Here is a 24,648-nt window from a genome sequence, read left to right on the forward strand (position 1 = left end):
CTGTTGAAAACAGTTTCCTCAGCATTGACACATGAAGACTCCTGACACAGGACTGCCTCAAAAGAGATGCTGGCCATGTGCATTATAAAGGAAAATGTCACCCACATCTCAATCATCACTTCCTGACCATTTCCTACCCAGTACTCTTTAAAAAAAAAAAAAAAAAGAGGGCACCAGACAAAGGCTTGTTTTATTTTAATGACTTATCCACATGAGACCTCAGTCAAGCTACTGTGTACAGACACAAGGGAAGCTTCATTTCTTGGTCTCTTCCTCCCTGGACAGGGCCTTGATGATCTCTTCTTTCTTGGCCTGGAGGCACTCTTCTCGTGCTTGCATGCTTCCTTGGTCTTAGACCTGAGAGCCTCAACCTGAGCCTCAACCTAGTCAGCCAGGAACTTCTTGCGGGTCTTGTCTGCCTTCAGCTTCTAGATGTGCTCCATGATCCATATGGTGGTCAATCTTCTTAGATTTGCAGTATCTCCTCAGGAGCTGGCGCAGGATCCTCATCTTTCTCATCCAGGTCACCTTCTCGGGCATGCAGGCATTAGCAGTACCCTTTCATTTCCCTAGGCCCATATGCCTGCCCTTCCCTTGATCCAAGGTGTTTTTCTGGCATTGAGCCCAGAAATGGACAGCCCAACTTTTAACATCTTCCTCATTTGCTGAGAAGAGTTAGCACTGGCGATTTTGTTGGTTTCTTTGGGGTCCAACCAGACCTTTTTTCAGCAGCAGGGGACACTAGAGGCAAGCCTCTTCTGTAGCCTGAGCATACTCATGGCTGCAGATGCAACAGCAAAAGGAAAGAGCATCTATCTAGGATTCTTAAGGAGAAAACAGAGCAGGATTTGGAATCTCTCCTTCCATACAGAAACAATCTGTGGCCAACAAGTTGACTGTGTCCTGACTGGGAAAGCTATCCCTCTAAGGCTGGAATTGTAGAAACCTTGTCCCTGGGTGGTTGAAAGCTTTAAAACCACATTAAATTTCACATCCACACTTGTGTGATATCTCTGGGAGCATTCGTATGATGGCACTCAACAGATATGCTGTGAGTGTGTGAATACCCACAAATTGACGCAAGTCCCCTGATGGAGGCTCAGATAAAAAGTCCAGTCAATTCTGAGGATAGGGGTGCATCCCCAGGGTCATTGCGAAGCTTGTAGGTGTTTACTTGCAGAGACCAAACTCAAGAACTTGAGAAAGGTGGATGATGTGTGCATGTGATGCATCAAGTAGGTTGAGATCAGGAAAACTGCATAACCCACCATCAGTTGGGGGGTCTAGTGTCACCCACTGGTCAGAGTCGCTGAAGGGGAACTCTTTCACTTATTCATTCACCTGCCTCCGCTGAGGCTCTGTTTGGCATTCTGTACCATACAACCCTAAAGGGTAGCAGTTCTCCATTTATAGGTTAGGAAACTGAGACCAAAAGGAAAAGGGAAAGGGGTAGCAGGGTTTGAACTAGTTCTTAAAACCAAGGCATGTGAAGTACCTACTAAATGCAAACTATTTACAGGAAAAGAGACATCCATCAGCCTCCTACAGTACTTCAGGAAGTTATCCCTAAGTGGGATTTGGTTATTTATTTACTAAGAGACTTGAATTTGGAGAATAACATCTGATCAAATCATTGTGGATTGCTATTCCCGTCAACTTTTTATTATTAAAAAAGCCAAATTCTTGATTTTGAAAAAAGGAAAAGAATAAACTCCCTATACCTGTAACAGATAATGGTACTAGATTTTGCTTCAAGGAACTGTGCATTCAATAACGTCCATATCTCCTGGGATCTTGTGGTTTTCCAGAAAGCCTAGTTTCTGAATGATTTCAATAAAATTCTCATATAACCATCTTAGCACCTGGCTGACATATTTGTCACATTACTGCAGTTTCAGCCAAACAGTACATAAACAGGCTTCATTTCTAAGCATTGCAGTTTCTTGTAGTATAATAATTATCAGTGTAGTCCGTTTGGCAAGCTGCCTCACCTTCATCAGAGGGAGAAATACTACAATAACATACAGTATCTCAAAGAAATGGAGGACTCAGTCAATGACAATGCCAGCAGCACTCTCCTTGCCAAGGCCAACGGTGTCTTCTGCCACTGGAATCTCAGCTGTACTCGTGCACAGGGAGTTGCTTGTTTTATTATAGTGCCTAGTTCTACCAGGCCTGTTTTAGCCCACTGGGGGTCTATGCTCCCTTCTGTCTGTTCCAGCTTGGCACAGTTAGGAATGTCAATTCCAACACCCAGGTGTGCATGCATTACTAATGACCACACCTACAACTGGTATCTCACCACAGGCCAAAGCCTCCTTCAGGGTGTGTGACTAGCAGGAGATAGGGATTACCAATAAGATTTTCAAAATATCTATCTTAGCATTAACAATTAATTGCCTAGTCAGATGTTGCCCCAAGACTGGTAGACCAATAACTTTCCAGTTGCTCTCTAAGTGAAGTTTGTTAAAGAAACTGACAAGGACATAGACGTGCAGCTCAGCCATCCTGCCTTACTTGGCCACTGTGATGCTTTAACACCAGGCCTGGGGTCTCTAAATTCAAGAGCAAATTACAAAGATAAGCAAGGCTTAGGGGCTTGTTCTATGCTTGCATCTAATGCTTACTGGTAGTTTAAAAAACCTGATTGTGTGTATGACACACAACATGTGTATACACATCGCCACCTGTGCACTTGTATGCTGATGAATGTGGAGGCCAGAGACATTAGGAATCAATGGATCTCCTCTTTAGTCACTGAGGCAGTGTCCGTCAACTGAACCCAGAGCTCTAAAATACAGTCTAGTTTAGCTCACCAATTTGCTTTGAGGATGATGTTTCTTCCTTCGGAGAGCTAAGAAGTCTCAGGTGCGCTGCTTTTATGATCACCTAGTATCTATGTGGGTTTTGCAGATCCCAATACTAGTTCTCATGCTTGCATTAGTACTTCATCCACTGAGACATATCCCCAGTCTTTGTTTGGGATGGGCAGGTTTTTACATAGCTTATGCTGTCCCACAACTTTTCATGTGGCCAAGGATGATCTCCTGCCTCCACCTCCCAAGTGATGGGATAGGAGTCTAAGTATGTACCACCACACCCATTTCTATGAGTTACTGAGAAGTGAACTCAAAACAGGCCATTATATGACATCAAATCAATAGCTGATCAGAACAACAAAGGAGAGAGCGCCTGGGAAGCGGCAAAGCAGTCAAATGTCTGAGCCCTAGCACTACCAGTCTACCTTGTGCATGCTGTCCGAGTTCTGACCCCATTCAGAGACCCCTGACTCCTTGTTTAAAAAACAAGGCTGCTGCTTGTTTCCATCTTGTCCTAGGGATCCTGCCCACTTGTCCATATGAAGCAGTTTCTCCAAGTAGTAACATAAGATGGAATGTCCCTAGCTTCTGTGTGCCCTGTATGCCAACAGCACCAGGAATATTCTCCAAGATCCAGGTGCTAATAGTCTTGCTCCCTGGGGTGGCACTACCAGGAGGTAGCAGAATCTTTAAAGTACAGATGTGTAAAGGAGAACATAAGTAACTGAAAGGTGTGTCTCTGAAGGAGATAAGAAGACCTTGGCCCCTCCTCTTCTTTCATTCTGCTTCCCAGTCACCATAGCCATCATAGCCTGATAGCCTTAGTTGGATTCCTAGAGCTCATAGTGGGGGAAGAAAACCAACTCCGAAAGTTGTCCTGTAACTTCTACATGTAGGCTGTAGCATATATGCACTAAAAAAAAAAATTATACACTTACGTAATAGATATGTTAAAAAATATTATGGAGTAATTTCCTATGAACTGACCACTTAGTATTGAATGACCTTATATTTTTAAGAACCGTAATTTTAAAAATAAGCAGGAAGCCAAAAGAGAAGGTATTTGCTACTCTAAATTTATATAATTTATATGCAAGTAATCAAAAGTATGAGCCTGGTAAATACTGAGCTGGGTCTAAAATGAAGGCTTTAGGGGAATGGAAGAGGGCTGGTGTCTCTACTCACTACTTCAGGCACGTTGAGCCTTCATCTCATCCTACAACTCGGTCTTCTCTGATGAATGCCACCCCAGACTGTTCTCCTTGAGTTACAGGTGAGCTGCAATACACTAGCTAATTTATATGGGGGTGCTGAACATCCAAATTAGTTCTCGTGCTTGCACAGTAAGCTCTGAGCCATCATCTACCCAGCTCGTGTGGGCTCACTTGCATTATTTCAATGAGCTGCACACTTGCTACCTACGTATTCTCCATCCTCAGCAAAGAGTCAGATGAAACCTGGATTACCACGAACTAATATGCCAAGATCCCTGCCCTGTATCTACAATGAGCTATTTTGTGTGTGTATTCTCATGTGTGTGTGTGTGTGTGTGTGGTGTGTGTGTGTGTGTGTTTGTAGGCGCGCATGCGCGCAGCACGCACACACACTTACATGCATGTAGAGGTCAAAGGTACAGATGTTGGGTATCTTCCTCAAAAACACAGGGGCTCTCATTAGACCTGGATCTTACCACTGGCTATTCTGGCTGGCTCCTGAGCCCAAAGCATTCTGTTTCCCCGTCCCCAGAATTGGGATTACATGATCCACTCTGCTATATGCAGCTTTTTAAACATGGGTGCTGGGGATCAAGGCTACAGAGCAAGCAAGCACTTTACTGGCTGCACTACCTCCCCAGCCAAGGAGAGGAGAAATCCTGTGCTGAGCAAAGGAACAGTGAATGAAAAGCAAGAGATGTCCTAAAGCTCCATACCAAAATAGTTTTAAAAAGCTCGTGTCAATTATTCTATGTAAATAAAGTAACACCCTTGGCCAGTATACACAATCTCTCTGGAATTACAAATATTGATAACAGGCTGGAACCCAGTTAGATGCAAACATAGAGCTGGAATTCCAGTCACACAGATGTGCTCTGCTGAAGGAGAGATAAACCTTTTTTTTTGTTTAGCTCACAAGTAGGGGATGAGAAAAAGACTTCTGAGAGAGCAGGTGATGTTTATCCCCTTAGAAGTCGAACCACCATGTGGGGGAGATTGGTTGTTAACCAGCTGCAAAACATCCTTGAACAAATTCTGAGAGGAGGTATAATTGTGAGCAAAAAACAAGAGGTGGGGCCTCTGGAGACTTTGGATAGTTCTGGCTGTTCATCGCTGCACTTTGAGACACTCCTAGAGAGAACCGCTTGAGGGAAGGCTTCAGGGCTCCAGGCTCCTGCTGAGGTTCCAGGTTCTGGCTACTCCAGGTTCCAGCAGAAGAAATCCTGCTGATTACGCCAGGAGAATCGTTCCTCGGAACTTGATATGCTTACGGTTCCATTATTGTATTCTTTAATCTCCTTTTCCTATTGTTTAGGTTAGTTGGGTTATAAGTGAGGTACTCAAAAAAAAAAAAAAAAGAGGTACTCTCGGTTAGTAAGTTCGTAATAAAAATAAGTTTGTAAGAAACTTGAGCTTATATTCTGCTAAATAGTAGTTACAACATTTCAGACTAATCAAGAACCCTTACACATGAAGATGAGATCTCATCACCCTGATTGTAGGAGCTATTCAAAAGTTTATCTAAACAGAGTTTACAACAACTCTGCATGGGAGTAGCCTTACAAGTGGTGGAGAGGAAAGCCTGGCTGGGGTCAGAGTGAAAGAGACAGGCAGAGAGCTGCTATTCAGTCCAGAACAGAAAGAGGATTCTGGCAAATAGCTTGGAATGGAAGGGCAGCCGATGAGATCATGCTTGCACTTGCAATATATTGACAAAAAGAACCATTATAGATGCTTCTGCTGGTTTTATTCTTCTGTTGCTCTTCCCCTTTGGAAACTAGAAAGCATAAAAAGGTAGAACTTGACCCAAAACAGTAGCAAATAATTTTGGAAAGTGATCTATGAAAGATGTTTTTGAGAAAAGTGTAAGCACCACCTCAGATTACTGTCAGCATGTGCAGCCATAACAGATACACCTTTGAAGTACATATTTGCACAAATAACCTGATTTAAAATGGGCAATCGATCTTAAAAGATACTCTCAAAAGAATATAGAAAAAATGGCCACACACAGGAAAAGATTTCTGAACAGGACAGTGTTAGCATAGGTACTAAGATCAACAATAAATGGGACCACATAAAACTGAGAAGCTTCTGCAAGGCAAAGGACACTGTCATTCAGAGAAAGTGGTAGCCTAGAGAATGGAGAATGGTTTTTCCCAACTCTTTATCAGATAGAGGACTAATATACAAAATTTACAAAGAACTAAAAAAGAAAAAAAGAAAAAAAGTATATAAAAAAACGAAATAACTCAATTAAAAATGGGGTATAGGGCTAAACAGAGGATTCTCAACCGAAGAATCGCAAGTGGCTGAGAAACACTTAAAGAAATGCTCAATGTTCTTAGTCATCAGGGAAATGCAAATCAAATTGACTCTGAGATTCCATCTTACACCTGTCAGAATGACTAAGACCAAAACTCAGGTTGACAGCACATGCTGGTGAGGATGTGCTCTTCCATTGCTGGTGGGAGTGCAAACTTGTACAGCCACTTTGGAAATCAATCTTTCTCAGAAAGTTGGGAGTAGTTCTACCTCAAGACCCAACTATGCCACTTGTGGACGTACACCCAAAGAATTCTTCACCCTACTACAGAAACACATGTTCAACTATGTTCACTGCTGCTCTATTCATAATAGCCAGAAACTGGAAAAAACCTAGATGGCTCTCCCTAGGCAAGGGAAATAGAATAGATAGCTATGACTGGACGGGGTCAAGGTATAGACAGGGAAATGTCAAATGGGAGATAAGGGAAGAGGGGCTGGGAGAGGGAATATGGAGAGGGACAGCTAAAACTAACGGCCATTTGAGGAGTCATGTGGAGACCTAACAAGTAGAAGGGGCTTAAAATATATATGTATATGAAAGAAATCTAAATGGAATCACCAAACAACTGGGAGAGACAAAGCCCCAACTAGAAAACATCTCAACACCAAACCTTCGTTACCAGAAATGAATAACATTTAATTGAGTTGTTCGCCAAAAGGGCCTCATGGACACCTTCAAACAATGCAGGTAATCACCAAAGCTATTCATTGCTACTGATGGTAAGGCCCTATTGCTGATGGCAACATCTACATAACTTATTAAATATGGAGAAGTCAAGCTGGTGCCTACATGGAGCCTTAACCTCTACTGACTAGTGTTCATGGTACTGGAAGGCACTCTTTATGCTACCAAAGGAAAAAGGCAAATATCAACCCAGCTACAAACCCTTCAATCTACAAGGTACACTGATGCAATGGTGGCACATAGCTTGTGGGTGTAACCAATAAATAACTGACTGGATTTAAGGCCCAGTCCATGACATGGAGCCCATATCCCACACCGCTGGAGTGGCCAAGAACCTGCAAACTCGATAGCCTAGGGGACCTAAGGGAAAACCAAATGATACTGCTTTGCTAAAGGAATACAGCAATAAAATGACTCCTAAGGACATTCTGCTACACTGATAGATCAGTATCAGTGCTCAGCCATCATCAGAGAAGCTTCCTCCTGCAGCAGATGGGAACAAACACAGAGACTCATAGCCAGATAAGCAGAGAGCGTGAGACCTTGGAACACTCAGCCCTGAAGGGGATATCTCCAGCAAATCTCTCCCCTCTAGGCCCAAGTAACTCTGGGAAAGAAAAGACAGAAAGAGTTCAAAAGCCACAGGAGATGGAGGTCACCAAGGCGATAGTGCTTTCCAGGCACACAACAGGACTGACACACATACAAACTCAGAGCCTGAGGCAGCTTGCAGAGCCTGCACAGGTCTTCACCACATGGGGTCCTAGAGCTGAGAGGAGAAGTGGACGCATGCCCTCATTCCTAATGCAGAAGCTATTTCCAGCTGATAACCACTTGCAAAGGAAAAGTTAGTTTTCTCCAAGGGAGTTTCATTGAGTATACAAACCATACTTAAGTGTAGGCCCCATGTCCAGCAGTAAGCGGCCAACACAAAACCCAATGGTATTTTGGGAGGTTCCTTCTATCATAATGCTTTGACTGGGCATTTTCTTTTTTCCTCTTTTTTTTTTTTGGGGGGGGTTGTTTGTTTGCTTTTCGAGACAGAGTCTCTCTGTATAATAACCCTGGCTGTCCTGGATTCTCTTTGTAGACCAGGCTGGCCTCGAACTCACAGCAATCCGCATGCCTCTGCCTCCCAAGTGCTGGGATTAAAGGCGTGCGTCATCACACCCGGCTCTTTTTTCCCTCTTATAGGTCTTTTGAGTATGTATTTTGTTTTCTGGTGTTATGTTTTTATGTGATTTTTGAGGCAATGTGCGTTTTTGTGTCTCTGGGTATTTCTTGTGCTTTTGTTTTCACTCTTTTTCTTAATCTACTTAGTCTGCTTCATACTATTTCAGTGTGTTATTATTTTAGCTTATTATTATCTTTAGATGCCCATATTCTAAGGAGAGAAAGGGTGTGGATTTGGGTAGGTCCAGAGGTGGGAGGATCTTGGAAGAACTGGGGAGGGGAAACAGTAATCAGAATACATTTATGAAAAGATATTTTCAATAAAAAATAACAAGGTAATACAAAAAAGAAAAAGAAAGACATAAAATGGCCAACTCTAATCACCAGAGAAACACGAATGAAACAATAGTGAGGAGATGAAAATAATAGGTGCTGGTGAGGAAACAAGCAAGGGGAATCCTTTGATAGTGTTGGAGGAGAATGCAAATTATTACCACTGCTATGAAAAACATTATGGAGCTTCCTTTTAAAAAAATATGGCTTAGGAGAGGTCTTGGTGTGTAAAGTGGTTGTTATGCAAGCATGAAGACTTGAGTTCAGATCCCCAGAGCCCATATAAGAAGCCGGGCACAGCAGCACACCTCTGTAAACCCAGTAAAAGGGAGCTAGGAGAGCAGGGGAGTCTCTGGGCTTGTTATCCAGCCAATCTAGCCAATCCAGCTGAATATATAAACCCAAGATTCAGTGAGAGACTCAAAAATGGAAGTACGAAAGAAAATACCTGATGTTGAACTCTGGACTCCATATGCACTTGTACACCTATGCATTCATGTACAGACAAATACACAACCAAGTTAGAAACAGAACTACCATTAAGATAACTGTAGTACTTCTAGAAATATACTAGAACAAACTAAAACCAGTATGCCAAAGAGCTAGCTAATATCCATGGTTACTGTAGCAAAGAAATATAAACAACCTAAATGGTCATCTCATGGAATGATTTCTAGCTGTCTCCCACCCCATTCATAGCTTTACAACCTGGTGGGCCTCTAGGAAAGCAATTCAGTTCAAACGTGTTCATAAGCTGGGGGCCTGATCTATTAGGATTTAGTGGCATTCTAAGAAAAATGAAATTCTCCCTGCTCTCTTCTTTCTTCTCTTCCTTTGCTCTCCACACAAAATGCACAATGAAAAGGTGATATGATATGAGAGAACAGAAAGGCAGACACCTAGAAGAAAAAAAGAAAGGACTAGCCAGAAACAGGATTTTCCCAGTACCCTGATCTTGGGACTTTCAGCCTACAGAAAGGTGAGAAAAATAGATTTCTATTATTTTGTTATAACAACCAGAATGAACTAACAGTATGGTGATTATTTTCCCAATGTACAGTTACACCAAGGGTATGCACATTAGAGACTCTAAAAGGTATGCTATTCCTTACTGTACATCCAATACTGCAGTCATTCGAGTCTTATTCTGAATATGCAATGCTTTGGGCCAGACTTCTAAGAAGTTAGCTAGCCTCTATGTGTGTAAATGTGTATGCACGTGCATTTAATTATGTCTATCTGTCTCTGCATGTGTGTGTGCATGTGCATTTATGCCTCTCTCATACATGCATACACAAAGGTACATATATTGTCAGATTGTCCTGTAAGGCAATGTGGCTACTAGAAAAGGTCCCACTGTAAAATGAGTGACAAAGGATAGCCAGCAAGTCAGCCTCCAAAGGTACTATTATTCTACCAAAGGCTGACTCTTTCTATTCTGATAAACTACCCAGATCAGCACAGATGAAAAATGTGTCCCCAGAGGCCATTCACCTGCCATGCTACCTCAGAATGGGGCCAAAAAAAGATGTTTATGGAAAAATCTGGCTGATATACACAGACTTTCAAGGCTGTAGTTCACTTGCATACTAATTTCAGAAGAAGCATATAAGACAGAGGAGACATGGGCTACAGAAAAGTGTCAAGTGCTTTCAAATTGTTTTCAGAAGCCAGGGTTGGCTGGTGAAAATAAGAACCTCATATGTATGTGACAGAAGAGATCAGTAGCTACACTCCACTGAAAAGCACACATACTATAGTCACTCTCCATGTTTATTTTCCAAAACTGCTATAGGACTAACAGTGTATCGATCCCCACTACTGAATTTTTAAAAAAATAAAAGATATAAATCTCCAACTTTCTAAAGATAATTAAAAAGGAATTTATGGGTTTTGGGGTACAGGTTGCTAGTAGCATCCTTGCCTAGCATGCACAAAGTACAGGGTTCCAGGCCTACTGCATCTAAGGAAAAAGTATAAAAACAGTTTGTCATGAACTAATGATGCCATTCTTCATCATTTTTCCTTCTCTTAGCCTTTTGCTAGTAAAATCTGCCAACTGCAACAAATGTTAGTAAATCACCATTTCCAGTGCAGAAAGCCAACACTGTCACATTTTTTTAAGCTCAGGAAATATACAGGGAGGCTGATGTTTTAATTCACTACATAGTGAGAAGTCCATTTTACAATTTCACTTACTCAGAAGCAAATCCAGGCAAATCTTATTTTTTCAGACCTCTCTTCTATCTTCAATTACCTGTTAATATATAATACCCAAAGTAAGATGAAAATGTCAACCAATACATGCTAAAGTATATACTATCAACATCCTATAATGGGGCAGATAGGTGATTTGGGTAATTCTAGTCAGTCAGTCCTCCATGTAGATGCTTCAGCCAACAACAGACCACAGATAAGACAGTGTACCCATATGCTTTCATCACCTGCAGTATAATAACTAGATTACTTTCTGTGCATGCACTCTATGGGTGCCCACCCAGCAAAATCTAAGTTTGCATTCCTTAGAACATACTCCTGTTAAGTGCTCCGGAACTATACCCCGACAGCATTGTGTAGCTTTACTACTACTAAGAACCATGTAAGGTGGCAGGCGAGCAGCCATCACTGATGAACTGAATGTTTGTACTTAGACAATTCACACAAACCTGCTCAGAGTTTGCCATGTCTTAGACTGCTCATGAGCAGCCCATAAATGACATGTCTCTGTTACAGAAATCATCCCCCCCCAGCAACATTCTCAATGCTAACATATCTGTCATCCAAAAGCACACTAAGTGAAAATATAAATCTTTCTTATAAGTCAAGGTGAGATACTGGACAATTTCAAATGGGCAGATTGCAGTGGTGTACAGCTATAATCCCAGGGACTCAGGGAGTAGAAACAGAAGGATATTAAGTTCAAGACTAGCCCAGGTTACATAGTCTACACAGTCACCTTGATTGTGACAACTGAAGCTATCCCAAATACATAGAGGACCCCTAAAGGACATAAACAGCCCTGTTTAGAATTGCTAGTCTAAGAATGTATGGTGGGGAAAACATAAGAGGGGAAAGATGGCCCTTACTGGGTGCAGGCAAAAGAGAAGAAAGGCTAGAATGTGTAATGTCCCTAGTTTGTGGCAACAAATAGCTCTGTGAACAAATTCAAACACACACACATGCATATACACACAAAGAACCATAGTCAACTGGTCTCCAGAGGGCTCATACCTATACCAGCATAGGTAACACGTCAAGATATGCTCCAATGCAAGCTGATCTTCCAATCCCTACATTAGCTTCCAAATGCAGGTAAGAGCAGAGGGCTAAGAAGCCATGTCTAACTTGACTAAGTCTACCACACAGGATCCCTGCTGCTGGGCCATGTCTAGTTCCCTGTGGTATCTCACAGAACAGCAGCAACACTTTCTCATCCTGCCTTTTGCATGTAGGACAATCTGGTCCTTAAGTCTATGTATGCTCATCCCAAGGGAAACCAACAGAGGCTTCATGGACAAGGTGGCAAGGACAAAGAGAAATGGAAACTAAGGGTTTTAACGCTTTGGTGTGTTGCCTCCCTCTCACCCTAGGCAGTGGGTGTTGCCTCCCTCTCACCCTAGGCAGGAGGACAAAACCATTTAGATATAAAGACAGGCAAAAAAAAAAAAAAAACACCACACACAGGTGCATGCCCAGCCTATGTAGGCTGACAGAACTCATGGTTAGCAATTTTGAAATTGGCCAGTGAGCAGGCCAGTGGTCTACAGCCGGTGGTGCTGCTTGGAAAAGCTACAAGACTTAAGAAATGAGTTGGGGTGACAGTAGTAAGCCACTGAGGGCAGACCTCATGCTCAAACTGCCACTGCCACACTAGAGTTTTACTTATTTTTATGTGTGTGAGTGCTTCTCTGCATATGTGTGTGTGTGTACGTACACACACACACACACACACACACACACACACACACACACACACACACACACACACACAGTGTCCAGAAGCCAGAAGAGGACAACAGATCCCCTGAAACTAGTTACAGATAGTTATAGGCTAGGTGCTAGGAATTGAACCCAGGTCCTATGGAAGAGCAGCCAGTGCTGTTAAACCAACGGGTCATCTCTCCAGCCCTTATCACTAAACTTTAAATGGGCTGTTCCTAACTGGGAATGACCACGCCTTCCCACTGAGAGACAAGATAAGGCCTATACACATCTTAGGCTATAACAATTGAGGATGAAAGTTTTCTTGGTGTGAAATGGTAGAGATCAGAGGTGCTGTTAAAATTCCTACAATCCCATGCAGTAGTCATCCCTTATTTGAGGTGTTATTTCTGTTGTTTTACTTCTGCTGGTTTCAGATGTATGTGGTCTAAAATATTAGGTGCAAATTTCCACAACTAAACAACTCCTTTGTTTTAATTAAATACCACACAATTCTGATTTATATAAATTCTTGTGCTGCCTCATCTAGAATGACATCAGGATATCTACACTGTATACACTTCCTCTCCATTGGTCACTTAGAAGACATCATACAGCTTGTCATAGCACTACAATGCTTATGCATTCAAATATTTCTTATTTTACTTAATATTAACCTTCATACTAATCTTATTCATCCACCTCATTTCATATGCATATAGTTCTTACCATAGTAAACTGTTAGAACTGTTTTATTATTATTGTTAATCCCTTATTGTGGTAACATATATTCAGTTTTATTACACATATGTAGGCACAGGAAAAAGAAAATGTAATTCAAGTTTTGGAATCAGGAATCTACTAGAGACCTTAAGCCACATGCCACATGGGTGAGGGGCAACTATTTTTAGGAGTGCACAGAAGTGGTGCATTCCTGTGTGGACAGTGTGAGGGGCTGAGTGGACACAAATATGCAGGTATTATCTGAGCAACGTAGGGAGATAAATGAACACAGATAAATGAATACAGGCAATAATTTCCCATCATCATCAAACTGGCAAATTGGCTTCATTCACAGTTTTGCCATTTGTGGTCACCATTTTGTAAATGCCACACTTCATTCTTGGTCTGAGGCACCAAACAGGTCTCCTAACTGGTTTCCCATTGCCTAGTCTCATGCGCTTGGAGAAAACTTATGTACTTACCCTCCTGAGTCCTACAGCACAAACAACACCTCTGTCCTTTACATACATGCCTGAACCCTGCCAGTTCTTATACAGAGCCCAGTCCTGTCTTGCCAGAGTTATTCCTTTTGGCTCCTTGATAAAAATTGAAAAGTAAGAACCCTCAAGGAGCCTAGTCTCTTGAGTTATGACCTCTGGGTATGAAGCAGACAGTTTCTATGATTCTATTCTCTCCAGGAATTAAGAGCATGGGTTCCAGGCCAGATAAACTGAGGCAGAACCTGCTGGCTTAGCATCCGAGGGTCCAGGACACTCAAGGCCTTCTGTTCCTTGCCTATATAAAGTAAATGACTTCCTGAAAGATGACAGCATTGTTAGAGGACAGTCTTTACCACATGCACTAAAGAGCCTACAGAATCCGTCCTGGCATGCAGAGAATGTCATATATCTAAACTTGGTTTTGGGATTGAACTCCATAGCATGCAAAAACATTTAGTCTTGTCAATCAGCACTGAGATAACCAGACAAAGACCAGGCAGAGTAGGGTACCTCTCATCATCCACCTTCTCCCTTAAAACAAAATGAGGAACACCTGTAGGAGGAAGGCCCAACTGTGCTTGCTATCTTTTTCTTTTTCTTTTTCCACAGTACTGAGTTTTATTAGGGATTTCATTAAGGTTAAATCTCTAGGAGTGATGGACTCCTAGTAAGAGGGCACAAAGGCCCATGAAGCCTCCTCAGGTCTCATAGTGAACCACCAGCTCAGGTTCTTTGGTAGGATCAATGCCTTGTTCCAGGTACAGATTATTATAAGGCTACTGCTTCGGACCCACAGGTTGGTTGGAGGGGTACATATCCCCCACCCAGAACATGAAAACCATGAAAGCAACTGTGCTTTCAAATGCTGATTTCAGTGCCATGAGACCAGGTTACCACCCTGCCATGGGCATTGTTATGAATGTGATGATAAGGAGTGTTCCCCAGTTATCCTTGATTGCCTAAATAAAGATGCTGAAGCCTGTGACTGGGTAGAAAGGAGAAGGTGGGGTTTTAGTTTGCCTGGGCTTGGGTTCAAGAGGAAGAAAGCAGGAGATTAACAGGAGGAGAGGAAGCCAGAGAGAAAGAAGATGGCACTGAGCTTGTGGCTGGCTGTAAGAACAGACTGATGGAGAAGAACCCGCCCTAGGAGTCATCAGACTGGCAAGTGATTGGTTTTTATAGGATTAGAAAGTCTCTCTGTGTCAGTCATCGGGGAACTAGCTGGTTAAAGAAAACTGTTACTGTAATAATGTCATGTATTAATATAGAAAGAAGAATTAGCCCTTCTACAATACCTATGTTACCTATATGCTGGAAGAGATAAAGATATATGAAAAATGCATGGTTCCTTCTGCTCCTGGCTCATCAAAATTATCAGTTGGCCAAAGTTGAGGCACACACCTGTCACCTCATCACTCCAGAGGTGGAGGTAAGAGAACTGCTGGTTTGAGGGCAGCCTGGCAAGTAAAGAATGTGTGCCAAAATAAACAAACACATAAATAAGCAATTGAGTAATTGAAAGGCATCATTAGCAGCTATCTCGGGGGTGGGAGGGGGTGATTGTTTTTTAACCCAGGTGGTGGTGGCACATGCCTTTCATCCCAGCACTCCGAAGGCAGAGGCAGGCAGATAGATCTCTTGAGTTAGATGCCAGCTTGGTCTACAGAAGTTCCAGGACTGCCAGGGCCACATAGACAGACCCTGTCTCAAAAAAAAAAGAAAAAAAAAAAGATTTAAAAAAATAATGAGGAATTCCTTGTATTTGTCTCATGAAAGACACTGAAGAACTTTGTAGCTTTGCTTTTAGGTGTAAGTGTAGAGGGTGTGTGTGTGTGTGTGTGTGTGTGTGTGTGTGTGTGTGTGTGTGTGTGTGTGTGTGTGTGTGTGTGTGTGTGTGTGTGTGTGTGTGTGTGTGCGCGCGCGCGCCTGTCTGTGTGTGTCTGTGTGTTAGAGTCACTATCGGATATCTTGTCTATTGCTCTCCATGTTTTCTGTTGTTTGAGACAGTCTCAGGACCTGCAGCTCACTAATTGGGCAAGAATTCCTGAGTAGCAAGTCCCAGTATCTATGTGTCCATGACTCCCAACTATGGGGTTACAGATGGATGCTGCCACATCCGGCTTTTTAAATGAGTGATGGAGATCTGAACTCTGGTCCTCATGCTTGTGACTTTACTCACTAAGCCAGCCAGTTCCTGTGAACATTTTTAGCTCTAATAACTCACTTTCATTTTCTGCTTTTTCTATAAACCTCATGAAGTCTATTTGAGGCCCAGATTTCAACGGAATTTAGAGAAAGGTCACTCTGTAACAGGTAAGGAGATAGAAAATAACTTGAGTGTGTATAATCTGATGCCCAAAAAGTGGTATATGTGTGTGTGTGTGTGTGTGTGTGTGTGTGTATCACAGAGGCCAGAAAAGAGAATGAGATTCCCTGGAGTCAAGTTGTGAGCCATCTGATATGGTGCTAGGAACAGAACTCAGGTCCTCTGCAAGAGTAGTATATGCTCTTAACTGCTCAACTATTTCTCTCCAGCTCCCAAGATTTTAGTTGCAGTAAAATTCAAGATTTGGGTACTATGTTAATCACTAGGAATCTTTCTTCTATAAACCACTTTTGAAGAATGTTATCTTTCATGCTCAGATCTGAATGACCTCCAAAGCTTTGCCTAGGGTCTGGCAGAAACTGTGTGATCCAGTATTCATCACACTAAATTTAGAAATACACTGTGTCCCCGAGGCACTTCCACAGGAAGCAAGATTAAAATAGGATGCATGCCGCTAACACACCAGAATTCAAAAGCTACTGCCAGCTACCAACCTCCAAGAAACCACAACAGTCTCAGTCAATGAAATCTTTATCTTTCTCTACCAAGGAAAAGAGAGGAAAAAAAGAAAAGATCACGGCTCTCACAATCACATACAAAATAGCAAAAATGAAATAACAAGATGGACCAGAGAAAACAGAGGGCAACAGCAGCAGGAAAAGAGAACTTAAGCCAACATGAAGGCACCATTACTCAAGGTTTGCCAATGAACACAACTCTGAATCAGGAGGATGGGGACCACAGATCTAATTCTTGGTTTCTCAGGAATCTACCAAGAGAAGACAATGAGATGCTTGTTCAACAGTAAAGACAGACTATCAGATACCCAGCTTCTACACTTCTTACGCATATATAAAATTTCTTCTGCTTGTCCCAGAAAGAAAACTTTCTGAAGTTAGAACAGGCTAGGCTCAGCAAACAAAAGGGACAGTTCTTTTAATAACCCTTAATCAACAAAAAACAGCTGAGCAAATGAAATCCGGGTGGCTACAGATTCTAGGGCTTACTCCTAGAATACACTGCAGAGGCACTCACATGCCCAAATGAGCTGCCTGCTGGTCCCTGGGGCTAGCAGAATCAATCACCTTGCAGTATCTTTAATCATATTTTGGTGGCAATAAGTGTACCAGTTCTTGTGGTTGGTTGGGTGTGTGTGTGTGTGTGTGTGTGTGTGTGTGTGTGTGTGTGTGTGTGTGTGTGTGTGTGTGTGTGTGTGTATTAGGGGAGAGCACGAACGCAGTGCCCCACTACCACAAATTATATAGCTGAGTTTGTGGTTGGGTGTGTGTGTGTGTGTGTGTGTGTGTGTGTGTGTGTGTGTGTGTGTGTGTGTGTGTGTGTGTGTGTGTGTGTGTATTAGGGGAGAGCACGAACGCAGTGCCCCACTACCACAAATTATATAGCTGAGTTTCCCACATTTGGGAAAATTACAGGGGTCAGCACATACAGAGTACAATGGATAAGCCTTACCCTGAGGAAAATACCTTCATGATCATGATATCCCCTGTCAGGTAAGTATCCATAATATTATTTTTTAACAGTTGCTTAGTAACCAACCCATCATGGGGTTACTAGATCAGGGTCTTTTACTACAGCCCTAAAAGCCTTTCAAGTTGCTATTATAATTCTAGATGAAAGCAAGAACTATTCTTAATTTTATTTGTCTTTTAAATTTGCTTATTGCAATACTAGAGATTGAAGGTGGGCGCCTGTGTGTGCTAGGCAAGTGCTCTACCATTGAATTACATCCACAGCTGAAGAACATTTTTCTTTTTCTTTTGAAACAGATTCTCACTGTGTAGCTGTGGGTAGCCTAGGACTCTTTAAGCAGCCAAGGGTGATCTTGAATTCATTATACCCTGTTTTCAACTACTGAGGTTCCAGCATTATAGGCAGGCACTACCATATCCTTATGCAGTGTAGGGAGCAAATCCAGAGTTTCCTGCATGCTAGGGAAGCATTCCACCAACTGAGTTAAACACCCACTGCCGACTTGTTCCATTTCCTTTCCTTTTGTTTAAGATAGGTTCTCCTTATTTAGCCCTAATTGGCCCAGAACTTGCTATGTAGATCAGTTTTGTCCTAGCACTCTTAGAATTCTTCTTGTCTCTACCTCTAAATACTGAATTTACTGGCATGAGCTACCATGCCTGGCTTCCACGTATGATTTTTCTTTTCAGTATCAAAAGATTGTGTGGACAACCTATACAGTAAAATCCAAAGCTTGGCTTTCACAATCTAATAATGCTTCAGAAAGCTATCTAAGGGCTGGAGAGATGGCTCAGTGGTTAAGAGCACTGTTTGTTTGTCTAAGACGTCCTGAGTTCAATTCCCAGCAACCACATGGTGGCTCACAACTATCTATACTGGGATCTGATGTCCTCATCTGGCATGCAGGTGTACATGCAGGAAGAGCAACACCTAAGTAAGACTAGACTACACAATGACAGGGTATTCTGGGGTGATGTTTAAATGTTTAATTTTTATAATATATATTATTTTATATTTATAATTATAACTATAATTATAAATATAATTATACAGTGTATATACATATATATCCAAATCTATATTGCCATCCATCACACAAAAGTCTGAAGATTATTTACAAATGGTCATGTTTACAAAACAATGGAATTAAGACTGTTAATAATATCCAGTGGGTGCATTAAAATTTTCCCAGATTTCTTGAGAAATAGTTTTGAGACATGTAGCATTAGAACATTTACATGAATTTTCGAAGGAAAAACTGTAAGTAGCAAATTATGACTGTCACTTCAGTCTAGCAAAGATGAGAATCAGGCATCAAACTTGAATTGCAGTATGCTCTGGTTACCCAAACGGCATCTGCCTGTGCCTGTTCCTCCCCTTTGTGTGAACAGAGAAACTAAACGAGTCCTCATCTCTGAGATAAGACCCCAATAACTTATGTGCCTCTGATCAAAGGATCAAAAGCAATGTCACGTCTATCCTGATAGCAAATGTCCTCTCTACTAGTTTTCTGGCTAGAATAAAGCAAGCTTCTATCACTGTCTTTCTGTCTCTGTGGTTTGTTCTTAGGTTTTACTCAGTATGGATAAGTGTTTTGCCTATATGTATCTATATGTACACCATACGCATGCCTGGTAGCCATGGAGGTCAGAGCAGGGTGTCAGATGCCTTGAAAGTAGTTATGGGTGGTGTGAACCTGATGAAATGTTCTTAACCACTGAGATATCTCTCTAGTCCAAGTAGGATCTGTTCTCCTCTAGTATTTCAAGTCCTGCACATAAGGAGTAGTCATTTGCTGTATATGGATTCATTTCAAATTTTAGCAAGCAAATTTAGATTTTTTAAAAAATGTATGTACTCAGTAGTTTTGTTTTCAAGACAGGGTTTCTCTGTGTAGCCTTGGCTGTCCTGGGCCAGGCAGGCCTCAAATTCATGGAGATCCACCTGTCTTTGCCTCCCTAAGTACTAAGATTAAAAGCATGTGCCACCACTCCTGGACCCCTTTTCTTTCTTTTAACAGCTTAACCTCTGATGTACAAATACAAATCAGCTTACCAGAGAAACTATTTTATCATACTAGAGACTGATCAAAATATTATAGTTAGAAGGAACTAGAAAGATATCACAAAAGCCTTGCCATTTCAGAAGTTGATGTTAGTGACAGAAGGATCATTATTAATAGTGATTCTATTTCAAAACTGTCTATATTTGGATGATGGATCACATTACCACCATATGTTTTAGTTGGTCAATAACCAAGATGGTGTAAGTTATAGCTGGACCAACTAGGAAAAGTCAAGTCCTGGGAATATGTCTCTACACAGGCACTAGGGCTTCTTAAATATGACAACATATATGAAAAGAAGAGGCCCCAGACTAAAACCACATGACTCACCAAAGGAGCTTTCTACATCTGTTGTGTTAAAACAATAACCTCAATAAACTCTACAGATGCAACAGCCCCAACCTGCCTACTTCCCGTATCACCATCTGGCATAGCTGTTGCAGAACCGCCTCCATTGCTGCCTTATGTAATAGCCAGTGCATTCAAAGGCCTTGCACATGGACTCACCACTCCAAGCAGCCCAGGACCGCACTGGTGTCTGGCCCAGTCAACATGTATGAATGAAACAGGTCAGTATGGAAACAATGCAATTTCATATTACTTAAGTGTTACTTCTTCATCTCCCATATTTCTAAAATGTAGGCGAGGCCCCATGGTCCTCTCTTCACTACCATAATCCCCCCCCCCTCGTCTTAATCCTAACTATACGATAGTAACACTAAAACTACTTGAAGCTCTTATTTCTTCCATGGGCTTTGTGGTGGTTTGAATAAGAATGGCTCCATAGGCTCATATATTTGAATCCTTAGTCATCAGGGAGTGGAAATACTTAAAAAGGATTAGGGCTTATGGCCTTGGCATATGGCTGGACTTTGTTGGAGAAAGTGTGCCAATGGAGGCTTAGAAGTTGCAAAAGCCCATGCCAGTCCCAGTGTCTCCTTCTTTCTGCCACCTCTCTATCCAGATGTAGAACTCTCAGGTACTTCTCCAGCACCATGTCTGTCATGCCTGTATGCCACCAACCTTCCTGCCATAGTGACAGTGGACTAATCCTCTGAAACTGTAAGCAAGTCTCAATTAAACGCTCTTTTAAAAGTAAGAGTTGCCATGGCCATGGTGTCTCTTCACAGCAATAGAACAGCAAGCTTCATTTGTATCTCCACTGGGGTCCCTGTGTGGCATCCAGGGGTAGACTTCCTCTGACCTTAAGCTCTCTTCAGTATTCTGACTTACCAAATGGTGTCCCTTTCCTCCAGGCTCCGAACACTGCCATTGCCAGTTAGGACCCTCTTCCTTTCTCTCTCCCCAGCTTTCTCCTCACCAAATCTTAAGTCATATGTCTAAAGCACCCTTAATGCTTGTCTCTGTACACACTGTCACTTCCATGGGTGGTTCTCTAGTCTCTGTATAGTGACAACGAATTGATGTCAACCTGATCATTTCCCCATCAAAAATATAAAACCGTTCCTAAAGCAGAGATCTGGCCTTAGTTCATCATTCAAAAGTATGCCATGAGTTAAATCACTGTAATAGAAAAACAAACAAACAAACAAACCATGCTCCTTCCATCAGCTTCCTGGACATGTGCTTCCCATGCCACCAAGAGAAGTGGGCACGGAGACCAGTAACATTCCCAAGAATTATATACAATACTTCAGATTCCATTCATAGCAGGTCAAATGTTCCCCCCCCCCAGAGCTTCCCATATGTCAATCCTCTTAATCTGGAACTGTGGCTGGTTACTGTCAAGGCGGAATCAAAGTCGCAGATAGAAGCTGGGTTGCTAAAGAGCTCAAGAGCATATAGAGAAAGAGAAATCCCCCTAGGTTATATAGTCGCTAAATAGCTATACATGAGCCTCCCTCCCACTACTAGTCTTCTAAAGCAGGATGCATCAAAAAAAACCAATGCTATCCTCAACAATGGTCTCAAAAGTGCTCTTTAGAAGAGGAAGAAGAAGGCAGAAGAGCCAATGCCTGTGATCCTTCATGAGAAAAATATGAGCAATCTCCACGGACTTTCAGAGAGGAAGAGGCTGTGGGCTACGGGAAGTAGTAGCCTTTAGAAATGTGGGTGGGGGTTCCCCCTGAGTCTCCAAAAAATAACATGATATTGCTCTTAGCAAAATGAGCTGACTTCAGATTTGTGAGCTCCAAACAGTAAACCTGTGCTGTTTCACTCATCTAAATGTATGGAAGGAACATTGTTATAGCAGCCAGTAAAAACGAATGCACCTCTTCCTTCTGGCTGTCCACTACAGGACATTTACGCCATTTTACAGTACTAAGCATTTTGGGTTAGAGGCTCTGTACTTCACAATGACTATGAAGTTCCATGTCAGGCAGTTTATAATATCTGCAATCCTTTGTTGTACTGCAAACCAGTAGCCCTGAAAGTCTGCCCTGTGGTTCGAGTGAATGAATGACACCTGTCACTTTGGTCAGATGAGGGTGGGTGAGCATCTCATGCAGTTCTACATCCTGCTGTCCCTACTCACTCCACTCTACTTCCATTTTATTCTTACTTTCCTGAAAATTTTGTTCGCATTCCCCCGGGGACACACATGGTGTATCTTATTTTGAGTTTCACTCCATGCCACCTTGTTCCCTGCATTAAAAAAAAGTTTTCATTCTGAAAATCTCCATGTCATTCGGTTGGCTTCATGCTTGGCCTGTACCTTTGAAATCAAAGGTAATCTTGCACTCTAAGCTTTAGAAGTGTAGAAGACTTGGGGCTGGGGAGATTGTTCAGTTGGTAAACACTTGTCACACAAGCATGACGTTTAAGTTCAGATCCTGACACCCATGTAAAAAGCCCGACACAGTGGAGTTAGTCAGATGCTGTGGCTTAGTAACCAACCACCCAAGCAGGCAAGCTCCAGAGCCAGTGAGAGTCCTCAGATTGGGGCGGGATAGAGGAATGGCATTGATCTCTAGCCTCTACACCACACACATAAAAGAGACAAAAAGTATCTTCAGAAAATATGAAAATGGGGCTAGAAAGGTGGCTCAGTTGTTAAGAACACTGACTGTTCTTCTAGAGGACCCAGGTTCTATTCCTAGCACCTACATGGTGGGACACAACCTTTTGTAACTCCAATGTCGGCAAATCTTGATGCCCTCTCCTGACTTCCATCAGCATCAGGAATTTACATGGTACAAAGACACATGTGTAGGCATAACACACTACACATGAAATGACTTAATTTTTCAAACAGATTTACATCTGTGTGTTGTTGCTATGATCAAACATCTTAGTTCAGAGAAGAGTTTATTTTGGTTCAAAGTTTAGAAGCTACAGTCCATCATGGCAGGCAGCAGCAGCTGGACACACTGCTTAACTAGGCAGGAAACCAAAGCAGACAGGAAGTAGGGCACCAACACCTAACCCCAGTTCATTCTGTGAGGCTACACCTTGTAAAGGTTCCACAACCTTCCCAAACACCATCAGGAGCTAGAGAACAAGTATTCAAGCTCATCAGCCTATGGGAGACAGTTCACATTCAAGCCATAACATAATCGAACCCAACAGTTCTGCTCCTAAGAACATACGAAGACAATGATACACATGCAAAATCCTGTTCATAGCAGCCATATTCACAACAGCAAAAGGCAGAAAGAAGAATGGATAACAAAATGCAATGTGCCTTTTAACCACGAATAAACAAAATACAGTAATAACAATGGGGTGTTAGTAAAGTATAGTTAGACATCTATCCATCCAGGCCACAATGTGAATAAACCTTGATGAATCACAGGAGCTAGGCTTGGCGGTGCAGGCCTGTCATCCCAGAGACTAAGGAGGCTGAGGCAGATGTGTCTGGCCTACAGAGTAAGTTCCTGGCCAGCTAGGCAAGACCCTGTGTCAAAGTAAGGCACAGAGAATCCTGGGGATATATAGTTCAATGGTAGAGTACTTGCCTAGCATGAGCAAGGCTCTGGGTTCAATCCCTAGTACTATAGAAATGGAGAAAAGAGGGAAGAAGGAGAGAGCAACAAGAATGGACGCAGTGGGAGTAAGAAACAATCTCACAAAGTGAAAGAGGCCAAACATAAAAGAACGTATGAATTCTACAACCCACTCATTTAAAACATGAGAACAGCTAAACAGCTCTCTCTGACTGGAGCTAGTGATATAAGCTCTCAGCCACTGCTGCAGCAACATGCTATGCCTGCTCACAACCTTATCTGCCAAAAAGAAGATATGGAATGCTTCCATAAAATGGTGATCATGGTAACGATATTTTCTTGAGCCGATTTAGTAAATTCTTCATACAGTAATAGTTTTTAACATGAAAAAAATCCATATTTTCCTCTGAATTATAATTTGGGGGTGATGAGGACAGAAAAGCAAAAATCAAATTAAAATAGATTGTATAGATGAGAATTTTTCAGAATTAAGGAGGAATAGCAGGGCCCTCCAGACATGCCATATGAAGGAGGAAAAGATGAACTAGAGATAAAAATACCAGAAAAAAAACATATCCATTTTATCTTCCTAAAGTCTGGTTTATCACTAAAATATGGTGTCCTAATATTAGTTCAGCTACTGGGAGCTATTTTTCTGTATATCCTGAAAGTTATATGGAAGCCTGAAATGTTCAAGTAGACAGCCCAACTTTAGGTACAAACATATATACTGGATCACCAGTTTCTAGTCCAAAACACACACACACACACACACACACACACACACACACACACACCAACAATAAAAAATTAAAAAGAAAACCTGTATGTTATATGTTTTGATAGAAATGTAATAATAGTGTGTTTGTCTTCAAAATCATGGGAAGCAGAAACAGCAACTGAAGTGCTTCTGAGTGACTGAAGCAGAGGAGCTGTTGCCAGACTTGCTTGTCATTTCTTGAGGAGCATGTAATTTTTAGGATTCTGCCTAAATTTTTCTTTTTTCTTTTTTTAATCTAGGCACCATCAGAGAATGGGGGAGGGGGAATCCCTGCTCTGTAAGTAAAGCTAATTAAATGCCTGTGTAAAAAAAAATAATTTAATGTGACACTACACAAATCCACAGACACAAATAGATTAGTGGCTGCCAGGAGTAGAGGGG

At 41.9% G+C, this 24,648-nt stretch overlaps 1 protein-coding gene and 1 pseudogene across 3 annotated transcripts in view; both read right to left on the reverse strand.

Moving 5' to 3' along the window:
* The window catches only part of LOC311601893 (F-box-like/WD repeat-containing protein TBL1X), a 166,828-nt gene that overhangs the window by 77,427 nt on the left and 64,753 nt on the right, over positions 1–24,648 (reverse strand). The window contains exon 2 of one of the 2 annotated variants that reach the window (XM_084789649.1): positions 10,752–10,809. The exons of the other annotated variant lie outside the window; for it this stretch is intronic. The gene's annotated coding sequence lies outside the window, so the exon portion shown is untranslated. The remainder of the gene's footprint in view (positions 1–10,751; positions 10,810–24,648) is intronic. 2 annotated transcript variants of the gene reach the window in all.
* On the reverse strand, positions 172–5,359 carry LOC311601895 (large ribosomal subunit protein eL19-like; annotated as a pseudogene). The gene has a single exon. The product of its transcript is annotated as a large ribosomal subunit protein eL19-like (transcript).

Source organism: Acomys minous (assembly GCF_964271855.1).
Source record: "Acomys minous genome assembly, chromosome: 7".
Taxonomy (NCBI): domain Eukaryota; kingdom Metazoa; phylum Chordata; class Mammalia; order Rodentia; family Muridae; genus Acomys; species Acomys minous.